Source organism: Acanthochromis polyacanthus, chromosome 21 (genome assembly GCF_021347895.1).
Source record: "Acanthochromis polyacanthus isolate Apoly-LR-REF ecotype Palm Island chromosome 21, KAUST_Apoly_ChrSc, whole genome shotgun sequence".
Taxonomy (NCBI): Eukaryota; Metazoa; Chordata; class Actinopteri; family Pomacentridae; genus Acanthochromis; species Acanthochromis polyacanthus.
Window position 1 is genome coordinate 6,340,534 of NC_067133.1, and position 24,263 is coordinate 6,364,796.

The 24,263-nt window shown below is 40.4% G+C and overlaps 1 protein-coding gene and 1 long non-coding RNA gene across 5 annotated transcripts in view; one reads left to right on the forward strand and one right to left on the reverse strand.

Moving 5' to 3' along the window:
- LOC110959866 (junction plakoglobin-like) overlaps positions 1–24,263 on the reverse strand; it is a 123,126-nt gene that overhangs the window by 73,136 nt on the left and 25,727 nt on the right. The window contains exon 1 of one of the 4 annotated variants that reach the window (XM_051941391.1): positions 18,702–18,880. The exons of 2 other annotated variants lie outside the window; for them this stretch is intronic. The gene's annotated coding sequence lies outside the window, so the exon portion shown is untranslated. Of the gene's footprint in view, positions 1–18,701; positions 18,881–24,263 lie in introns of those variants that run through there. One more of the 4 variants, XM_051941393.1, reaches the window with a different exon arrangement.
- On the forward strand, positions 10,404–11,828 carry LOC127531653 (uncharacterized). The gene is made up of 3 exons (XR_007938786.1): positions 10,404–10,472; positions 11,172–11,290; positions 11,371–11,828. It is a non-coding gene; the product is annotated as an uncharacterized LOC127531653 (long non-coding RNA).

Below are 24,263 nucleotides of genomic sequence, written 5' to 3' on the forward strand. Positions count from 1 at the left end.
ATAGCAAAGTTGATTTTGAAACATTTTTGTAACATGCAGATGGTGGAAGGAGAGGCTAAAGCTTCATACCCGCAGCCTCCATGCGGTGAGTCAGACTATGTTGTATATATTCATACACATATGACAGACCACGGCTTCTTAATGAGCCTGGTGGATGTCAAAGCGACCAAGAGCAGGCGAGGATGAGGAGAAATATCAGCCTTCAGCTAGAAATGAAACTGGTGGTGGAGGGAGAACCAGGAGACAGCAGAGCAGGTGAGTGACTGACGTTAGCTAATGTTGCAGTGCTGTAAAATTCACATATATATCAGAATATAACTAAATTTGTATTGGCTGCTCAGTATTGGCAGGAGTATTGATGTCTGCCCATTAAAGAAATTATGAGCGAGGATCAGCTGGTATCACTCATATCTGACTTATCTTCCATAAAGTGATGCTACTTCTACAGTGCCACAAAGAACAGAGAGAGAAAGCTATTAAACTTAGAAGGTTGTGAACATAAAACAAGACATAAAGGGCACAGTTTGTGATTTTTGTCTGATTTGTGACCATTTCTCTAGTGGATGCTGGTACCAGAAGCAGTAGCTGATGGTAGAGCTGAGGCAGCTGTGTGCTCTGAAGAAACCAGTCCAGGCTTACACAACCCCTCCGTAGCTCCATCATAACTCTGTGAACATAATCCTCCTATCCTCCTACACAACCACATTAAATGAAGCAGAGAAGTCTCTCCACTATAGATCCATAGTTAGGATGAATGTTGACTAGATGATTAGACGTTGGTTTGTGCAATCGGCAATTGTTTAATGAAGCTGAAAATGTCCCAGTTCTTGCATGGCTAGCATACTCAGCGGACATGTCACCCATTGAGCATGTTTGGGATGCTCTGGATCGGCGTACACGACAGCGTGTACCAGTTCCCGCCAATATCCAGCAACTTCGCACAGCCACCCCCCCACACACCCCCACACACCCCCCCCACACACACACACCCCCCCCCCCCCCCACACACACACACACACACACACACAACACTGTCCACCACAATCGTATCCTGACTTTAGAAGAGTGCTCCACAGATTTGTCACTGCACTCATCAGACCACATACAGGCCAGAATGAAAGAAGAAATGACGACAGGGAAAGAAGGAGGAGTGACTGGAGAGGGAATATTTAAGAAGGTTTGAAAATTAATGAAAAGTTAAAGGAGGAAGGAACATAGCAGGGCAGGAAGAAGTTAAGGCTGTACCAGGTGAACATTCAAACACACAGTAATGTTTCCATCTTGTCATCACTAATTGAAATGAATTTGCTCAAGACTTTTTGCTCCTCAAAGAAGATTTTTCCCCACAACATATGCAATGCACGTACAGACGCACACACACTCACACACATTTGACAGAAGTAATTAGCTAACATTTGCTGGCACTTTGGAGGTTACTTTACATTTTCATCTCCCTCTTTATATTACATTTGCTCTCCTTCCTCACAGTTGTTTATTCAAGATGGTTACTTGGCCTTGTGATTGTTTATACAGTTTGTTCCTTGTCTGTATTAACAGACAAAAATTCTTGCAAACGCCGTGTGGGTGACGGTGACTGGATGGTTCGTCTAGTTAAACAAATATAAAGCTGAAATGATAATATTTCATTTCAAATGGAATGTCAGAAGTCAGTCGTCAGCTTCAGTCGTTTGCAGAAAATTCAATCGAAAGACTAGAGAAATATAAAATGCTAGTTTCAGGAATGGAAAAAATGTGAGATTGCTGTGAGCACTGCCAGCACTCATGCTGATTGGTATCACTCAACCGCCAGTGTCTGAAATTCTAATCACAGAACTTCTAACCCATCATTCTGTCATGTACAGTTTTGGCTGTGAAATATGTGACATAAATTAGAATTTTTATGCAAGTAATAATTATTAAACTGAACATATTGTCATCAAAAGTGCACTGCCCGTCCCAAAAAAAAGACGCACACTCTAATATTTTGTTGGACTGCCTTTAGCTTTGCACTCATTCGCTGTGGCATCGTTTCGATAAGTTTCTGCAATGTCACAGCATTTATTTCTGTCCAGAGATGCATTCATTTTCTACCAAGATCTTACATTGATGATGAGATAGTCGGACCGCTGCGCATAGTCTTCTCCAGCACATCCCAAAGATTCTCAATGGGGCTGAGGTCTGGACTCTGTGGAGGTCAGTCTGCATGGGAAAATAATGTCTCATGCTTCCTGATCCAATCATTCTCAATGTGAGCCCCTTGAATCCTGGCATCATGATCTTGGAACATGCCCATGCCATCAGGGAAGAAAAAGTGCATTGATGGAAAGACCTGGTTATTCAGATCAACTGACGTCATTCTTCGGGAACATAGCATTTCTGAACCTGACCACCCCTAGATCATACTCCCACAGGCTTGTAGGCATTAGCCAAGATGAGTGCATCACTTCATCTGCCTCTCTTCTTACCCTGATGTGCCCATCACTTTGGAACAGGGTAAATCTGGACTCATCAGACCAAATGACCTTCTTTCATTGCTCCATAGTCCAATCTTTATGCTCCCTAGCAAACTGAAGCCCTCTTTGATTAGCCTCACTGATTAGTGGTTTTCTTAGAGCTACACAGTTGCTAAGTCCCAATCCCTTGAGTTACCTTTCCATTGTGTGTGTAGAAATGCTCTTACTTTCACTATTAAACATAGCCGTAAGTTCTACTGTTGATATCCTACAATCATCTAAGAGTTTGTTGGTTGATGGTTCTCCACTATCCTTCCAAGTTAATAATGTTTCGATTCTTGACCCAATTTTAGCAATCTCCTTAGTTATTTTCTTTGCTTGATCCAGGCCAATAATTTGACCCTTCTGAGACAGATTAACATCCACGAGAAGCTCCTCACTGCATCGGCTAGGGTTAAATTAGTTGTTGCAGCTGAAACATATTCATCACTATAGTAATTATCCATTGGAAGGCTCTTACCTATTTGCTGAGTTAAAGCCAGGTGGCAACTTTTTTTTTGGACAGGCAGTGTAACTGGTAACTGTAACATTTGGTATTTTATGGACTCCAGACTTTGACAGCCTACTAGTATATAACTTTTTACTTTTTAAGGCAATGAACTCATCACACACAGTAATGGTCAGGGGTTGATTGGCAACAATAACAGCCTGGACATTAATGGCATCGGCTTTTAATTGTTTGGTACTGAGTTTAATGTACACATACAGCAGATTTCCATTGGATTACAAGCAGTTTTTCTTCCTGCAGGATTATTTTAAAGAAGCTCTCGACGTTTAAGACGTTTTTAGTTAAGAGTTGAACTGTTAATAAATTCAAATCTTCCACTGTTTATGCTTTTACAGCAATGCATTCAGCTCGCTGCTAAGCGTGATCCTTTTGGAAATATTCAGCTTTCCATTTAAGTGGTACACTTCAGCTTTAACTTCACATCCTGTCTTACACTTAAATTAATCTTTCAGTTTAGTTTAGCTCTTGCTACAACATATATCTATTCTTTTTAATATATTGATCGCTCTCCTTATGACTACATACTTCAACTATTTCGCTTTTCCTTTCTATCTAAAATATACTGCTTCTTTCTGGCATTATGCTTTTTAAAATATTTACCTTGAACCTCTCTGCTTCTTGACTATTTTTTTGTAACACATTTGTTAGGGTCTTTCAGCCTCCAAGCACCTTAAGGCAATGGATGAAAATGTTCATCTCTTTAAGTTTCGAAGTGTTTTTTACTGCAGTTCTGCCAGTATGCTATTACATTTCTAACTCTAACCCACTATTACATTTCCCCTTCATTTTTAGGTGTGTGATGCATTTAGGTATTTGAACATGTAGGAGCCAGTTCTATAAGCAGAAACTTATCCTTGCTTAGGCAGGTGTTTCACCCAGGAGGTTAACAGCCTTAGTTGTTGTGCATTATGGAACATGTCCGAGCCTAATTGTCCCAGTCAATGAAAAATAATAATAAATCAACTGAGCATTCAATGAAACATAACAATCAGTGTCTCATTAAGATCATCCAGGTGTAACACTGGCTTTAAGTGTTGATTTAGCCTTTATGAAACAAGTCAAAAACGTACAAGTTAAACTGTTACAGTGGAGCTTTGGAGAGGAGTTTATTGACATCAAGAGATTATTGTGGTGGGCAGGGATATAGACATGGTTCTTTGCCTTTTACCTGACAAAAGGGGCTTAATGCATTCTGTCACATTGCAAGACCAAGAACTACATTATTGAGTGATCTGTCTCTTGTTTAATAAAAGAAGTCTAACATTCTGGTTTTCCGATTGTTTGGTGTTGATTTGCATTTCCTGTGCATAGTAATTAAGGCTTCACATTCAGCTCCTCTAATTGTTAACAGCAACGATTAGTGGCCAGTGTGTACGGGACAATTGGTGCACATTTCCATCGGTAGGAACCAATCTTTGTCTCGTCAGAGCTTCCACCTGGAAGGTAAGCAGTTCTTTGGACACTGATGGAGCATGTTGCTGCTGTAGTTGTTCATAATTCTGTAATTTTTATGTATACTATAAAGCCTTACATCACTGTTCAAAAAACCCAAACATTCGTCATCATTTCTGTGGCAGGAGAGGAAAGCTTTGACCTGGCGTGCTGTCGCTCCATGACAACACACCTGTCCACACAGCACAAGAAGCAATGGCAGAAGCAGCCAAATGTGGCTTTAAACTGTTTCCCAGTGCACCTTGCTCATCTCACCTTGCACCATCTAATTTCAATCTGTTCCCCAAACTGAAGTCCCACTTGCATGGCCGCCATTTTCAGACTGATGATGAAGTCATCCACGCTACTGGTGAGTATCTGGAGGCTCAAGATGCAACCTTCTTCCTGCAGGGATAGCGAAGCTTGACAATCAGTGGAGAAAGTGCTCTGAAGTTAAAGGAAATTACGCTGAAAATTACTGCTAGAAGAATCTTTCTTTTGTGATGTGTGTTTGCCGATGGTGAGACCTTTTTGAAGTACCCTTGTAGTTGTTTGATGTAAACACCGCAATATGTTTACGCCTAACCATCCCAATGAACGAAGAAAGAAAATGAATCAACCAGGTGTTCAATGCCAGTTCTTGTCTCTGACTTACACAGAATCACAATCAAGCAGAATTGTTCGGCCTTCAGCATTCACACTGCATTTCAACTGGGAATAAATATCCTATTGTTCATAATACAGAGTAGAATGTCAGAATTCTGAATGCTGATGATAGAAAAAGAATTCTGCCAACAGCAGTGCAGTGTAAGTATTTCCAAAAACCACATGAACCAAATGTTTTTTCTTTCTGTGATGAATGCAGCAGTTGTGTACAAAGGAAAGGTTGGCATATCACATTAATCACCATTAGAGATATTCAACAGCATCATTACAATGATAAGCTACCGTCCCCTTATTGGCTGCCTCTATTGATCAACCAGCACAGCCATATGACCACCTGTCAATCATGTATCAGTGGACAAGATAATATAGTGTCAGCAATCATAAATTTCACAGTGATTTTTTTCTATATTTTGTTGTGCCAGGTGTTCTTCCACTTTTCTTCACTTCATGTTCATAAATTTAAACCCCACCCCAGCTGTTTCCAGAGGATTTGAAGGCTTGGATGATAAAGAATGTGTGCTACACTTGTAAAATCCTCCAGGAGCATTAGAGAAATCCTTTTTGCTTACTGACTGAGTGCACCACTATCCACTCCGCTGCCTTATTACCAAAGCCGAAGCTTACCATTCACCACCTACTTTACATAATGTCTGCTCTGGAAGTTGGTCAGGTTTTTGCACATTACAAACACTAAGGAAGAGGCTTTATTTAGGACAGACTGTCAGGAGCAAACGGTTCGTGTCATAGAATAATCATGTTAAAACGGCTAAAGCAGAATTTTTGAAGTTGCAAACAGACACTTTTCAGTCGTTTCGATCCTACCCAGCATGGCGTTTATTCCTTTGCTGATGTTCACACCTACAAGCTCATCGTCCTTTGAGATTTTGCTCTTGTTTCCTTTCTGTGTTCAGTAGTTGAGTAATGACAGTGAAACGTCAAGACAAGACAAATGAGTTAGAAACAACAAAGAAAGAGGTATTTTGACCTTAGATATGCAAGGCAACCAAAAGATCTCTAGTTATAGTATAGATTACACCAACATTTTTATTGTGTTACCTTTCTGATGTAAATAATATCCTTGATTTTACTATTTTTCATTTTCCATTTAGTCAGATATAAACAACCCCATACAGAAAGCTTGATGTTACGTTCGCAAAAACGTAGACTGGAGTTTTCCTTTCAAACTTGGCTTGACTTTGTCATTAACATCACTGGTATCCCAGTGATGTTAAAAACTAATGTTCTTAAACTGGCAATCTATGGAAGGAAGTAATCTGTTTAGCAAGTAGCATAGATCCAACAAAGGAAAGGTAATCAGAGAAGCAGGCAACCTTACTATGACACCTGTGAGTCTACTGAAGTCTCCCAGGAATCAATAAAAAGATGAATCTTCAGGGCATTAACCAAATAAAATATTTTTAATGGATCATGTAAAACATAGTTTTCGAACCTAGACTTAGACTGACTTTATTACGTGTGATTAAAGACAAAACAGCTGATGACTTAGGATGGTCCTTCGGGCTTTATAGCTCCTTTCCCCTCTTCTGATTGCTCTGATTAGTTTTACCCGTATCTTGTCAATCAACTGTTTCTTGTGTTCTTAATTTTGCCAGCTCTGTAAGCTTTTGATTTATTAGAACTGTGGTTTGTTTTTGCATCAGCCTTTTGATTAAAGTTTGGAAATTTTGCTCCTTAACTCACCGATCCATGACCGTCCCTATTGGGAGAACTTAGTGTTTTTGTCATCCATTGTGGTGTTAATATTTAACACTGAATTAGTTTGCTGGGTAACACTGCCATAGTGTTATAAGGTTGCTCATTCGAAAAGCACTTCTTAGGAAATAGTCACTGACACGTTGCTACAGTCCAATCTGTAACTGGCTGCTACATCCTGTGAAAAGCACAAAGACCCAAAGATATTTCTGTATTCATTACGAGAGACAATGTGAATCAATCAATGCATACTGATTCTAGTATAAAGGGACTGTGTGCATGTCTTCTGTCCTCTTTCAAAGCCCACATCAGTCATGCTGAAACCATGAACTGATCTAAAGGACAGTCTGTAAGTTTCTGGCGAGAGAAGTCTAAAATGTCAAAATGGTTGATTTTAGAAGGTGGCTATAAAAAAAAAAGGTATTTTTAATAGAATTTTACCCTTAACAAAATTGTCTAACTTTTAGGCTTCCTAACCATAATGTAAAGCTCCACAGCAACATCATTCAGTCATGTAGGAAGTTTAAACCTGTGATACTGCAGCCTCTCTCCTGATACCTAGTTGCTAATAAGTTTATCCATATTCCATCATCATTTCTGCATTTAGATGTGCAGTAGGTTCCATGAAAACAGCAGTGTAGTGTTAATTAGTGAGAAAAGTTGCCTTGAGGTTTCAGCAGCAGGAGGAGTGTTTTGATGTTGACATTCTTATTGATGTGGGTGGTAATAGTTCCCACTGCAGAGCCTCGGAAGGCTGCTGGGAGGAACACACAGTCACTTCCCTGCACCGATACACACATATGATCAGACACAGTTGTGCATTCAGACACACCCACACATATTCTTGGACGGTGCATTCTTGACCTACATCTTCAGAGAGACGTCTGCACAGGAAGAAGACTGCTTCATCTCTGGTAATGATGTTGATGTCTCTCTCAGATGCACGCAAACAGATGCACCCTGTGGTATGTTGAACTTAACAATCCATGAAAGGACAGCTACTCAGTGTTTAAAGAGAGTCTTCACAGACTCCTAATTAGCTCATTTCCTCAAATACTAAAGTCCTATAGTCTGTGTGTGTGTTTGTGTGTGTGTGCATATGTTGGTTAGAAGTAACGAAGAAACACGAAGAGCTGGAGAGGCAATGAGGATTTCTGTACATGACATTTAGATTCTCCTCACTTACACACACGCACGCATCCACACACACACACACACACACACTGTATTTAAGCTAGCTGTAACTGCAGACATGCTTTCTGTATTTATGGAGAGATTTAATGGACATCTAATGACTAGTTACACCCAGGCCCAGTGGGTTGCTGCTAACAGCACACTCTCTGACAAGTGCCATGACACATGTATGTGTGTGTGTGTGTGCATGCAGGTTCTTGTGTGCGAGTACTTTCTCTGCCACATCACATTATTATCGTACTAAGCTGAAGCCCAAGAAAAGTGAAATATTCTGCATGCTAAAAGCCTTACCAACTTGTGTGCATGTGTGTAATTCAAGTGTGTGTGTTTACATACCTTCATACAGAATTTATGTAATTTTTGTGGTGAAATAAATCAAACATAAATGTAACTTGTTGTGCCTCTAGTCTCACCACTGATTGGTCCCTGTTTGTTTATTGAAAATAAACTTGCATGTCCTCGCAAAATAGATCCTTCTTGAATGCTAAGTTATGAATCATGTCAAAGTAATGTTGTATTTGTATTTTGGTCAAGGATACAGACATATGCGCAATAAACCACTTGTTTAAATTGCATTTTGTATCTATTGTCACATCAGAAAAGTTGATGATTTCCTATATCTTGGAGGCTACACCAACACAGAACAGGATATAGAAATGAAAATTGGTAAAGCTTGGGGAGCATTGCACTCTCTGTCAAAAATATGAGTATCTCCAATTAAGACGGTGACCAAAATGAGAGTATTCAAGGCTTTATGGATCTGACTCCTGGTCACTAAGAAGACACTCTAAATAAAAAAAAAGTGATGGGACTTCAGGGCTGGTCAGAATAGCAATTTCTGGGCTCTGGATATTCGGGGCCAATTAATGACAAATATCCAAACATTCACCTTGTGAAGCTAATGCTGTCATCCGAGGAATCCAAGTAAATTCTCAAAAGTAATATTTGGATACCACCACAACGACCAAATACTGTATTCGGATATTCAGGTCCAGCCCTAAAGGACTTATACCACAATGTTATGGATGGTGCTAAACATCTCCTGGAAACCTCACCAACAAGTCGCTATATGGCTCATATCCATGCTTGCCAACCATCACTAGGCAACGTAGACTATCCCTGGATGGACATGTGGTGAGACACACCGACACAGCTGGTCGCGAATTGTTACGGAAACCAAATACTACCAGAAGGACTGGCAGGCCTTCTAAAGGTTCTAGAGGCAGACACTGGTCTGGAAGGCAAAGAACTTTTGACTGCAATGCTGGCCCAGAAGAACCGGAAGAAGAACTTTATTCATGTCACCGATTCCGTCGGATGCAACTGACTGACTGGACAGAAGATCTCCACAGCTGTGTCAATACTAAAGAATGGTTCAATTGCATTGTCAAGTGCTCTGGCTTGTTTGTATTTCTGTAAACAAACCACAAAAATCTTGGTCAGAACTAAGCCCAGGATGTTGCAGTGGTGCCACTGCAAAAAAAGTACTAGGGGAAATCACTCAACGAATCAAGCAGGCCTGTCTTATTGCATGATCCACATCTTCAACAAAACATTCTTTTAGCTGCTCAAAGGTTGCCGTTGTTTCCCATGGTGAACGGATTTTTAAAAACAGCAGCACACAAATGGAAACGGTAGAGAAAGGCATGTCAAAGGAGCGAGCCTACATCCGCTGAGTCAGACTCAACTGCACTCTGCAGCGGTTTTAGCATCGGGGTACTTGATCTGGAACAATGTTTGGGTGGGTGTGATGTGTCAAAGTAACACCCACATAAATGCCGGTACCCAAGATGATCAATGTTTTTCACTTCGCCTGCTAGTGGTTTTGATGTTTTGGTTGATTGGTGGATGTTTCGGTCATTTTTAGAAGAAGTTCTGTGTCAGATCTGAGTCAGACTGCCTGCTCGGGTCGCTGCAGTAATAAATACAGCAAATGTACCGAGTCTTCCATCTCGATAAACAGTAAGAGCCTCCACCTATTGTTACAATTGGAATTTACAATACATTTTCTGTAGTTCTGTAGTTCAATCACTAATTAACCCTTATTTGTTAAGGGATAGAGGCTATGTTGACACCACCTACAGCAGCAGTAGACTGTGTGCTTTTGCTGTAAGGTACAAACAATATCCACTCATGGAAACTAAAGGAAACCACAGATAGTTTGGGTGTCTGAAAGCACATGGTTAAGTTTAGAGTAAGAAAGGGGTTAGCATGACTGTGCATATGGGTAAGTATGTGTGCTCCTGTGCATGTGTTTTTCTGTGAGGTCAGATGATTACTGAGGAGAGTGAGGAATCCTATTAACACCTATCTGCAGAAAAACACATGGCAGATCAAGCACAGCCTCAGTCTGTCTAAATATAGACAGAAGCCCCAATGAGAGGGAGAGAGAGGCATGGAGGTAGAGAGAGAAACTGGCAGGAGAGACTGCGGTGGAAGCAGAAAAGGTGAGAAAATAAGGGAGAGATAAAAGACTGGCAGAAAAAATAAGAGAGGAAAAAAGTATTTCCATGCAAGTCCGTTGGATGTGTGTATATTGTAACTGGGTCAATATATAATTGTGGGACTTTTTGTAACATAGTTGACAGGTTTCATAGTTGATGTTTCGCTGTTTTCAGGCCTAAAATCAACATGGCCGCCTATAACCGAACACCACATGGCATTTTTACGCAAAGGTTTTTCTCAAATATTATATATACAACTGAGTAAAAATAAAATTGAAAGTTATTTATAAAGATGTTGTAGTAAACTTGTTAACATGACATAAATCCACACTTGACTCACACTACTTTATATTGAATAACAAAGAAAGCCTTGGAGTCTTGCCAGTCTTTTCTTCAGGAGGAAATGACATCATGTGGAGCAGGTCATGTGACTTCCTTGAGAGATGTTTTTGTAATCTGTAACTTAGTTGAAAGTGATTTCTCGGACACAGATAAAATTTGTAATTTTCAATGTAAAATTTGATATACTGCCAAAAAAGAAATATATGTCATGATTATCTCAACTTAATAAAAAGAACACAATTGTCACAGTCTTGCCCTGGTTCCCTGTCTGTCTTTTCTCTGTCTTGTCCTTATTCTCTCCTTGCTTCTTGCTTCCCTTACTTCCCTCTGTGCTGCACCTCTGGCTGCACCGTTCGTCAGGGCTTATTGGATCCAGCTGCAGAGCGACAGCAGCTGGATCTGATCTACCATCAGCGCCAGATAAAGACCTGCTCGTCCCTCCAGTCACCGCCAGATCCTAGCGTCTGCTACAGAGAGAAGTTGGTCTGGTCACTAGTGCACTACATTGCACGTTCTCTGATCGTTTTTGTGTCTAATACGCATCTCATTCTGCTTGCAGTGCTGTCTGTTGCCCTCAGTCCTGCCGTTCCAGCCGTCACCTGGAACATGGTTTCCTGCCCCTCGCCTCAGTAAGGGGCTTCGGACCCTGCTTGCTCCGCCCAGCCGATCTGTCGGGTGATCTGGACGCCGGTTTCCCGCCGTGGCTCCTCACTGCATGACTTGCAGCTCCGACATGCGTCCCCTGGACCGTCGGTTCATGAGCCTGCCTGCACCCACCGATTAAAGTTAGGTATTTCTACCTCAGCCGTTTAGTTAAGTTGAATAACCAACCGCCCTTAGTTTCAGTGTCAGCCCAGTTCGTTGGTTAAATTAATTTGGCTTCGAGATTGTTGTTTAGTCTTTACTGTAGTGAATGTAGTTTGGTTTGAGTTGGGCTTCTCAGTTCTGTTTGGATCTGTGGTTTGTGAATAAACTGCTGGTGAAATTCCACTAGTCCTGCCTGTTTCTGTGTGCCTGCTCTTTGGGTTCTCACCTGACTGCCCCCTGACAATTATTATTTAGCGAATTAGAAGGTGGTTGTTCTTAAATTTGGACGGTTATTCAGTTGACATTTTAGTGACATCCAGTCATTTTTTTAATCACCAAATGATTGTTTTCATAATAAATAATTATATAATATGTAAAAACATGATCATAATGAATATAGAAAACAATAGTTTTTTACTTTTAATAAAAAATCTATGCAAAATATATCTATTGAACTTCAAAAGTCCCTCTATTATATATTGACCCAACTGTTATCGTGCAAAAAAGACATATTTGACTGCCCTACTTCTACCCATGGTTGTGCTGTTTCTATTGAGGTGGAGGAGTTACACTGCAGTGAAAAATGTGCCCACAGTGAATAAAAATGTGACGGGACCAACAAAAAAACACTCACACTTCATATCTTATTTCTTGAAATAGAAAAGTGTTTGGTTTTTTTTCTTTTTACAGTCTGAGCCTCCCTGGCTGCACATAGCTCTCCAGAAAAATCACTCTTAAAAGCTCAGGCACAAATCCTTAAGCTCACACCTCAATCATATCCAGGGGCAGTCTGCCTGTAAACCCGAGGACCAGACTGCACCCAAGTCCAAGTAAGACAGTCAACAATTCAGCCACAAAGCATCATGGTAAGTGCATTACTGGGGTTATTAACTGTAAAGTAATTACACTATTCATTACTAGCAAAAGTAATCTCATTACCGTAACACATTACTGTCCGCCACTCGGCATACTTGGAACTCTGCCTCTGTCATTTCTTAACAGAAGTTGGTTGTTTTGCACAGTTCTGTAGCTCGCCAACTTAAAGAGAACAAAGATATTTGGATATATTTGATACATTTCTATTAGTAATGTTAATAATTATTGATTAATTTATGAATTTACTAAATTAAATAATTCATTGCTGATGATAATGCCACTGATTATAAATATACCTTCATCAATAGGGCAGACAAACAACATGCATGTCAGAAAATGTATTGTAGATTTGCTGTAATACCTGGTTGTGCCACCAAGTGGAGACTTATACTATTTAGTTCCACAAGGGATAATTTGCAATGTCACAGCAGCAAAGTGACAATAAGAAAAATCAAGAAAACACAATATATACCATATAAATAAGAAAAACAGAAGAACACAAGAATGCTAACAACACAAATTTAAGAATATATACACAAATTAACTGTACTAATGGAGATGGGAGACAGATTGTGTTTAACATGAAGCAAATGAAGGAGGCGAACGCTTGAACTACCAGCAGTTGTGGAGATTGTTAATGTATCTATTACACATAGAACAGATATATAATAATTAGGTCCCACTCCTACGAGAAATCAGTGCTTGCAAATGGTTCCGAGGTACGCATTGACTATGCACAAGCCAGCACTGGGGGAGTGGATACACTACCTCGGCAGCAGTCTGAATGAAAGTGGTATGTTGCGAATTCGTGACAATAGGCATCAAGGTGTTAAATTTGTCCATAAAAAGTCTTGAGTGCAAAACCTGAACATTTGATAAAATGTCATGATCATTCATGCACAAAAGCTATAGCAGCACGATGTCAGTGTAGCTATGACAACAAGTGAACACTACATCAGCTGCCTGCTGACGATCACATGGCTGTAATCCTACTACAAATCCATCGCTGTGGACTTATCAGGACTTATACGTTGGAAATCATGCAATGACTGAGCAGCCTTGGCGGAGTATTGTGCTCTCTGAGTGCTTTTCTTGTTTGAGTTTTGACAAGCACTCTTTCAATTGTGTCTTCTTGTTATACTCTCTACTTCTCCAGTGGTTTAATGACCCTGACTGTAAATTAGCCTAGTAGACTGCTGTCTCTCTCGATGGACTAGCTCCTACTTGTATAATAGTACTGCACAGAATCAAGCCTTTTATTTCTACATTTTCCTTTGCAGACTGCAGTTCAAGTCTTCATTTAAAATCTACATGGAACTGAGCCATTATAAAGCTAATTTAGTGTGGATTTAAATATGTCTGAGATTACCAGGAAAATCTAATGCATGCATGTCAGTGTGCAAAAGCAAAGTGTTTCCGTTAATTTCAGTCAGTATGCATACTGACACGCATACAAATCAGTATGGATGTCATACAGACATGTAAGCGGTGATTTTTAAAAAAAAATAGTTGGCTCACTGTGTATGTAGGAAAAGAGAGAAAAGGGCCAGGAAAATAGAGGCATGACAAAGACAGGAAAATATAGAAACACAGCAAGAGTGAAGAGAGAGTGACATGAAAGGGAAGGAGGAAGATGGAGGAAGATAAAGAGTAGACAGTAAGAGAGAGAGCAGATAATAATCACTTTGGCTGCTATTTTCATCTATGACAGTGTATTGCAATAACACTCTTAGTGCGTGTGCACACACACACACACACACACACACACACACACACACAGAGAGAGAAAGCTCAGAGGGAAATGAAATCCTTTTCATCTTCACTATGGATAATCCTGCACTATTAGCACTGCTGGAAAAGATAGAGAAGGGGAGAGCGGGAGAGGGGTGACTGATCCTCCAGAAAAACACTTATTTTCTCAGCAACTTCAGCCCCAGTTTTCATTAAACTTCTCCACTGCATGTCATCTTAGAGCTGTCACAAAGTGCACTTATACACCGACCGCCCGATAAAACAAGTCAGAACACAACCGCACCCACACTTGTCTTCACAGAAACAAAAGAAGTCAAATTAACAAGAAGCTTGTTCGATGATGTGTTTCTTCACTTTTTCTATAAATATACAAGAGCGTGTCTTAGTGGTGGTCTTGCAAAGACATACTGATAAATGGCACGAGAAAACAGCACATATCACCATGAAGACTGTCTTTTGTCAAACGAACAAAATGCAATTAAGCTTCTCTCAATCCAAGGAGCTTGAAGCAGTATACGGAGGTCAGCCTCATCCCAGTCATTAGTAGTCAGTAGGAAGTGTCCAGCATTTATCAGATGTATTTTGCAAAAGGACTGGAGTGGCATTGTTGTATTTTTTCATTATTGCCAATTGAGTTGTATAAATTTTGGCTACACAAAGACGAAAACCAACAATGTACTCCTCAGAGTAAGAAGGTGAGCATGTATACTTTGAAGGTCAATTGATGCAACTGATTTTGCTACATTCTGCATCGCACAATTTTTTGTTAAAACCTTATGTGTTTGAAGCAGGGGAGCCGTGTCTTTTAGATGTAAAGTTTATTCTTTACATTCCAGTGCAAACGCAAATTTTTTTCACTCCGAAAACAACTTTGTGTTTCCGGGTAAAATGTTAGCGTGTAAAGAGGGCCTAAATTGCTCGCAGGTGTGAATGTAAGTGTGCTTGTTTGTGTCTATGTGTAGCCCTGCGATAGACTGGCAACCTCTCCCGGGTGTCCCTAAGTCAGTTGTGATAGGCTCCAGCCCCCCCACAACTCCAACGAGGATTAAGTGGTGTATAGATAATGGGTGGATGTAGGGCTGGGCGATATGGCCAAAAAATAAAATCTCGATTTTTTTTTAGTCATCTTGGACGATTACGATTTTAATCATTTTTTGCTGTTTCTTTGTGGTCTGTTTGCTATGGCTAGTGCTAGCCATGCCGCACTCCCGTAGCTGCGGGCACTCTTCCCATTCTTTAGGATGCCTCTGCCAGAGGTGCTGAAAGAGGTTAGTTTTGCTGCTACTCTTCATTTTCACAGTACTTTTGCAAACCTTGCACATGACTGTAGTTTGCTCTGTGTCAGTCTTGTCAAAGCCGAACCACTTCCCTATAATCGATGTAACCTGAGGCCGTTTTCTCGTGACCAACTCTTCGTCTGCTGTTCTGTCCGCCATGACGGCGGTGTGAGTGTTTTGGCGGAAGGAGATGAGAGGCGTAAGCAAACACCAATGCACAAGTCGTGAATGGCAGAAGAAGAATCTGTATTGTTCTATATTTAAGCTCGCCTTGATTTTACGATTAGGCAAATTTTCAAATAGTCAGGTTTTAAAAAGGCGAATTAATCGAACTAATTCGATTTATCGCCCAGCCCTAGATGGATGTGAAAGGGCTTTCCATAAAGCATTAAATCAACATCTTGAACCTCTGTGAACACGGCAATGCAAATTCAAAAGAACAATAATAATGCTTAAAAAAAGCTTCAAATAAATGCTAAAAATGTGAAGGGTAAAAATAACAGCGTACTTGCATTGCAGTTCATGCTGTGAGTAAACTGCTTCAGGCAGCCAAAACAAAGATGATTTTAGGAGTCATACCTTTAAGATTTCTAAATACCCTAGTATACTCTGATACTGCCAAAGTTTACATGAGACTTTATGGTATTTTAGGAATGCAGCAACCCTTTCATACGCACAGCTTCCATCTTCTTCAAGCATAACTGAAATCGAACAGCACGGATATAAACAGCAAACTCCGTAACCAGCATACTGTAATTTTAAGAAGCATACAAACAGCAATTAGCGGTAGAAAGCATGTGTAGGTGTTAGCATAAAGCTTCAAATAAAGGGTTCACCGCAGGGTCAGCACGCAATCACTGCCTGTCTCTCAACCCCTCTGCTGTGTTGTCTTTTCTCTCCGTCTGCCTCTCCTACTGTCATGGCTCAACTCTCCTGATCCCTCTATCTCACCCTCCCTCCCTCACCCAGCCTATCTGTTTCTGCCTGTCATTACCGTGCTGTTTTTGCATCTCTGCCTTTTTCTTCCTCTCTTGCTCCTGGTCTTCACTGCACTATTGCCATTTGTCTTCCTCTGGAAATAATTATACACCATGTGCTCTTCTCTGATCTGCCAAAGCCCACACAGGGCCAATGCAACTGCACAAACACACACCTCAAACAGTCAGTTGGATGGCCGATCTGCGGCCGACTTTGCAATCTCTTAGAGTAGGGAAACCTAGCATTAGTGACGTCCACCAGAAAAAAAACAGCAAACAGTTTGGAATTTATTATCGCTATCTTAAAAAATACAGAAAATAAACACAAAGTGACCCAAGCAATCTGCTGCACCAATATTAGCTGTGTAAATGTCATCGCACAGCGAAATGTTCAGCTTTCAGCTTTTTCAATAGCAAGACGAATCTACCAGAAAGGGCACCAATTTTCAAAAACATTTGATGCTCACAGGCTGTCTTCCAGGAATGAAAGGATGCATCCCGTTTTACTAATGCAGTACGATAATTGAAACACTGACATTGCAATATTTAGATTTTCAGCGATATGGTTACATGGATGCATTGTAACATTAACAAGAAAAGCACTCAGACAGTGATTTTAAAATAAACAGAGCACTATATTTACCTCCATGTTGTGCTATATTCTTGCTAATGTACCAATCTGCTTTAAAATTGGATGTAAAATAAGGTTTTTCTTTACCCGAGTTCATCTCCTGGAGGCAAAATATCAATGAAATTGTACCCAGAATGCCTCACTTGCTGAACAGCTGCTCGTCAATAAACCCTAGAATTTACTGATGCTCCCTTAATGCCTCACAGGCTGCGTATAACTAGTATGAGCTAGTCAGCTGTGCAAAGAGAAGCCTCTAGTCTCCCCTTAGTTGCTGTAGCTCAGCGGTTCACACAGCTGTGTGAGCAACAATGAGCTAAAAAAAAAAAAAAAAGAGTAGCAGTTTTACCCGAGCTGAAATGAAGGGATTTTATCTGCATGGGTGGTTCATGTTGATTTCATTGTGAGAAATCTAAATAGTGTCATGATTAATATTCTGTTTGTTGTGCAACCCTACAACTAATGTTGCATTTCTTTCTTTGATGCCAAATCTTTCTTTTCAGTGTTGCTCTCCTGCTGTGCACAAGTGGAGCCTGCATGCCCTCAAACTCTGTCTTGTAAATGTAAAAAAAAAAAAAAAACAACAACAAAACTCTGCATGTATAGGGAACCCTTAAATCAGACTATGATATGAGTAAGATATCTCATAGGCTAGTCATACAAAAAGAGAAAAATGAAGGGTTTTTTTGTATCAAGCAGCAAAAAAATTTAATTTTGTGTTTTGAAATATTAGCTTTCACGTCACACTTCCTGAAATGTGACTACATGCGTGTTGCGGTGTTGATGCTGAAGCTATATTTCATGTTTACATTAACTTTTTAGGATCTGTCTCAGAAGTTCAGAACCATTCTGCCTACAAACAATCTTTGCGTTATCAGTGATGGCTAAAGAGCAGAAATACCAAAGCTACAGAAAACCTGGAGTCAGATTGACAGCTAAAAAGCCACACTTTGAGAAAGCCCTACCTGTCACTTAAAGAGCCACATATATTTCTATCTCTTGAAAATACCTTATATATATGTTTGCATAAAACATATCCTGCATATAACAGTGGAATGTGAGTGAGAGATATCCCCTTATAAGCATTTTTACATATGCCATCAGTCATCAATCATACAAAACATGTAAAGATGGGAAGGGAAAAAGTAACCACACTGCGTATTATTATGCAGCTGAGATGTCAACCGGTACACACCAGCCTGGTGACTCTGGTCTTTCTGACTCACAGAGGACAGGAAAGGAGGTGAGAGCAGAGGAAATGGAAGAGAAGAAATGTTCAGGGTCGAAAATGTAGGAAATAAGAGAGGAATGAAAAATGACAGGTATAATTAAGAGAGAGACAAGAGGAAATGAAAGGAGACGAAACGGGAGGGCTGACAACGAGAGCCGTGAGAGGTGAGGAAGAGCACGAGAAAGGAGAACGAGCTGAGGAGAGAGAAGATAAGCGGGAGAACAGTGCGTGATGGTAAAAGGAGGAGACAGCCCTTTCTGTCCTCCTACATCCCCGTCGATGCAGCTGAAGCACGCAAAAAAACGCGCGCGCACACATACACACACAAGGACAGAAACTTACTATTTTTCTGAGGCCCATTTAAAGTGATCTTCTCTCACATAACAGTACATCTCTCCGTCTCTCCCTTCCGTCCTCTGTTCGTCTACAAACATCTAATCGTGTTGCTTTCTCTATCGTTCCCTGCATCATCCCCTCCCTATCCGTCCTCTCTCCTCAGGCTTTCTCTGTCTGCACCTCTCCTTCATGCTCTCATTCACCCTCTCGCTTGGTCTAATGCTGCCCCGTGGACTCTGTTAACTTCCACTCTACAGCCCAAAGCCAGTTTGGACCGCTCGATGCTAGCTCATTCCTTCACACAAGGGGTGGCACTTTGACAAACCCTAAATTAGCGGTTAAAAAGAGGCCCACGCTCGCTATTGGCTGATTGAATCCATCCATCCATCCATTATCGATACCCCACTCTATCCTTCACAGGGCTGAGAGGAGCTAGCCCCTACTGAGCAAGAGGAAAGGGTGGACAAGTTGCCAGTTCATCACAGAGCTAACAGAGAGAGACAAACAAGCATGCACACTCACGCTCACATGCACAGCCAGTGTAGAATCACCAGCTAACCGGACATCTTTGGACTGTTGGAGGAAAGCAGAGCCACATTAGTACTAGGGGTGGGAATTTGTGGGCACCTCATGATTCGACAGCGATTCAGGGGCTACGATTTAATTACAAAACGACTGTTGACGCATGTTCAGTATATGTATATCGATGCACTTTTTCACATTTCTTTTTGTCTCACTGAATAAGCATTCATCAGTTGCAATTTTTAAAACCAGTGCATTTGTAATAAGAAGCAAGAGTTGAATTCATTTCAATTATATTTTGTTAAACTAATGGACGGTTGGGATGGCTGTGTCGGTGAAAAAGGCGTCGGGATGGGATGATGTATTTGGGCTCCAATGTGTGCAGCAGTGCTCGAAATCCCCGATTTTCCACGATGGAATAAGGACGCAAATCCTTGGCAATAAATGCCGTGATGGCCTTCGTAATTTTCCAATGAGGGTGGCAGCTTTCTAATTGCTTCCTCGATTGTTCCGTGGTCGGTAGCGCTACTAGTAGCCGTAGAATCGAGCTACATGGCTTCTCGTGTTTGTTGTGTTGCCAAAGTATTTTATTTTAGCGTGACGTAGCTTATATATAACGTGGCTCTTGTCCAGTCCGCTTCCACCGTCGACGTTGCAGAAGCCGAAGTGTTTCCACATGTCTGCTTTTAAATTAGAAGCAGCTGTTCTTATCTCATGGCGAGGTGGGTGGCAGTCAGCCATGTTTGTTTTCCTTTGTGTGCGTGTCGGCGTGTCTGCTCCAGGTGCGCATCTCAAAGTGTCCTGGAGATGACGAGTACCGTGTTTCTTAGTTCTGCAATATTAAGAACCTTCTGTATTACTTTAATTAACAGATTTAAATAATCAAAATTTGGACATTTGTGAATTAATTCGATCTGAATCGCGATGCAGCTAAGAATCGGAAATTCCCCCCATCCCCACTGAGTACCTGTATTTCTTCATGCTGCATGATCAGTGTGTTACTTCACTTGTTGGACTTCTCTGAACCCCTCACAACATTCCACTGCTGAAACTACATTTTGATTTGTCGTCGCAGTAAAAGCACAGCTTGCTGTAATAATTAAGTATTAATGGTGGTTAACAACAATACTGTGCATGCTGGTTCCTTTTTTATCCCAAACATGCTTTTCCGGGTCCAGCAAGTCAAAATAGGTCTTTCTGGCAAAATGGAACTTCTAGGAATATCTCTATTTACAACGTGTATTATTTTGATCTAAACTGTGTCAACTCTACATCTTCATCCACCTTCAGGACTTGCGTGAAAATCTGATGACGTCTAAGGTGAGATTTATGCAAAAGATGAAAAAAACTCCAAAAGGTTCAGAAGCTTTCGAACAGAGCTGGGTTTGATCTCTCTCCGGCTCTCTTTCATCACTCATCACAAAGCTGCTTCTGTCATTTTTCCTGCCAACAGAACAGTATGATTGCTTTTAAGGAGAGACTGAAAGTGTGCATATTTGCATGTCTGTAGGAAGAGTCTCGTCTCCTCCTTCTCTAACATTTTACATAGCGGACATTTTGATTCGTCAACTGGTAAAATGCATTTGATCGACAACTGCTCAGTTCCAGTGCCTGCGTGCACAATGCTGGGATTCTGGAACAAACTCAGAAAAATGGAAAGCAGTGTGTGTTATAATGATACATGTGTAAGATAAGACAAGATAAGATAAGATCGTTACAGAGCTCTTAGGAACAAACAGAGGGGTGCAAAAAGTCACGAAAGGTGCAAGTACAAGATAAAAAAGATTGTAAGAAATGGTAAAATAGTAAAATATACACATCTAAGGATAGGAAACTTTTCTTATATACATTGTTATAAAATAAGTGTAGTAACACCTGTGTAATAACACCCGTGCTTTTTGTGCTATGACAGACCAAAATGTCTGCTCTGAAAAGGGTCTGTCAAAGTAGGCTTTTATCATTTAGAGGAATTTATTACTTTGATTCAAGCGTACTCCTGTTTTAAACCTTTGGGCCTAGTCTCACCAAAATTGACTTTGACTGTGGCTAAGATCTAACTAACACTAACTAAAAGTCACATGTCAGATTGAGATGTTGCGTAAAGCTATCTAGTTCTAGTTCCACTACATTACGTATTACAATTGGAGACAATACCATAATAGCCCAACTTGACCTGAAAACAACAATATACCAATAAGTAGAAACATTCTGACAACTCAAAGACAAACCAAACAGAAGGATCACATAAAAAGATGGCAAGGTCTGGCATATATTATAATGGCAACATGCTAGACAGTCAGTTCTTGGTTCCGTATACTCTCCATGTGTCTATCTGCTTACTTCTAACTTTTACCTTCACTGAGGTGAGCACCACCTTTCTGCAGTTTACAGCAGTCCCTGTTGAGACTACACAATTGTCATTCAGTTCATTGAACAGTTCAGTGGGACAGAGAGGATAAATTAGCTGCTTATATTTTGCTCTGAGATTGAAAAACCAGAGGATGTGAGCCGAGACTAAAGCAGATTTTAGAAGACTGTACGCATCCTCGTATATTTTTTTGATTTCACATTTACTGACAGTTCCAGCCACCCTTAAGTTTATTATTTCTACATCTCCTTGTTGTCTGTCTCAGTGATGCTTTGTTTTTCTAGATAAGGCTGGAAGGCTATTGGATTTTTGTAGCTTAATATTGTGTGGTTTATTGATGGTCATGTTCTGTTTGATTGTCTGACTGTTGTCTGATTAATTCTAGGAAGGCTACAGGAAGACATTCGTGTAATACCGTTTGCAATCGATAATTTCTGATACAAACAGACTCCTGGTATCATATTGGACTATTTTTGGAACCAGAGGAAACAATGTATATGCACTGATATTCCCCACAAAGACAGGAAATTGAGAGCTGAAGGTACGGGCATGAAAAACTCATGCTAATGGGCCAAAGGACCTTTCTGGTTAGGCATCAATTCAGAGTTTTCTTGGCTTTTGTTGCTTTTGGTGTTGATTTATCGATATGCATTTCAATCAAAGTTTATTTTCATCCTGCAAAAAGTACTGTTTTACAAAATCAGAATAATTAAATGACATAGAAACTTCAGATCCCTATCATATCCTGAGCAGAGCTTTTAATGGTTGTATTTCTCTAATGACTGCCCATTCTAAGCAGCTCAACCTCCAATGGGAAGTCAGAGGAAGCTCGCAATCAAGTTCAATTACTAAAACTCCAATGTCTAAGTTTCAGTGCATGCAAAAATTGTGTTGCAGTTGAAAGCAGTACTAGGTGACTGTAACAGCTGTGTGTTTAGTAGGTGGAGGTGTACACAAACTTTAAAGGGGGCAGAACTTTAAAGTTAGCTCGAGATTTACAGCTGGCGAGTAGACAGGTATTGGAATAGAACAGCAGTTGGTAACATAAAAAAGTAAAAACCAGTACTAGTCAGCTCACAAGAACTTTCTGGAGGTACCACTAGTTCTACCCACAGCTACACATCTTTTCAGTTTTTAAGAGGAGAGAGAGTCAAATACAAGCACTTTGTTGAAAAGTATGTTTTGAATAATTCAGGTGTATGGTTAAAGTAATCTTTGCTTTTAAGTGTTGAAGAAATTTACTCATAATCTCCATCCGAAGTTTGCTGTAGTGGGGTGTGTTAATGGTATTCTGGCATACGGTGGGCTTACCAACACAGAGGGTGAGTCCGTGAAGATAAGACGAGCCAGAACATTGGCAGAGTACAACGTTTTGTACAGATAGTCAGAGGGTATGCAGGGGACAGTACACTCCCTTCCAAAAGTATTGGAAGTGAGTGAGGCTTGACATCAAATGATGAATACATGTAGCAACAGAATGAGCTATTTTTCTTCATCACAAGCTAAACATATAGATATACTGTATGTAAGTGTTAAGGTTCCTCAAAAAGTATCCAAGTACAGACACGGCAAGCAAGCTGTGGAGGAGAACAAACTTGAAAAAAGAAACTTAGTGAAACAAACAAAACATGGGGAGTAATCCAAGCAAAACAAATGCAATCCAATAAAACTAAAATCAATAGCAATCAAAAGAACAAAAAACACAAACTATAGGACACAAGGGTGGAGAGGTAAGCAACAGGACAAATGGGCAAAGACAGAGGGAGAAACAAGACTATTGAAACACTCAGAACTGACTGGGCAATTTCAAAATAAAACAGGAAGTAACTGAAAAGTGGCATTAAACTTGCACGCAGACAAACAGACACAAAGAAAGAGACACAGGAAAGACAGAAAAGGGAAATTAATTAGGAATTAATCACAAAAACAAAGACAATGACAGCATGAGAAACATAAACATCAGAAAATAATTTGATGCAAAAAATGAAGCTGATGAGACAACTTCAAACAACTGATGCAACCTACATCCATTTCCAGCATAATCTGAATGCAGATATATTTTTAGGCGGACAGTAGCCTTGCACTCGGTTCCTTATGAATACTGGTACTAATAACAGCATTCATCTTTGCATCACGATTTAATGTATCGCATCAATGAAATGCTGAAACCCAAACAGCACCAAATCATCCAGAAATCTTTTTTTTTTTAAAGAGAAGTGTACTCATTAACAGACGGGAATACATACTTATCAATACTGCTTTTGTGTGTTGGCTCTGGACACTGCTGAGCTGAGGCATTTCCAGGCTTTGTCAAGATTATTTCTTTACACTTGGCTTCCCATCCAAGCGCTCCCATTACACACACACAAACACACACACACAGACAGCTCTATCCTGCCCGCTGGCTATATCTCTCTTTTTTCCTCCTCCTTTCTTTCTGTCCTTCTTCATTTTTACCCCCACCCCCAATCCTACTCAGTCTCATTTGCTTTCCTCCTCCTCTATTCTCTTTTTTTTTTCCCTCTGTCACCGGGGCTGCTTTTACAAACCTTGATAAGCTGCACACATGCGCACACACACACACACACACACACACATACACACACACACACACACACACACACACACACACAGAGTCAACTACAACCACACAAACTGTAAGAAAGAGAAAGAGTGGT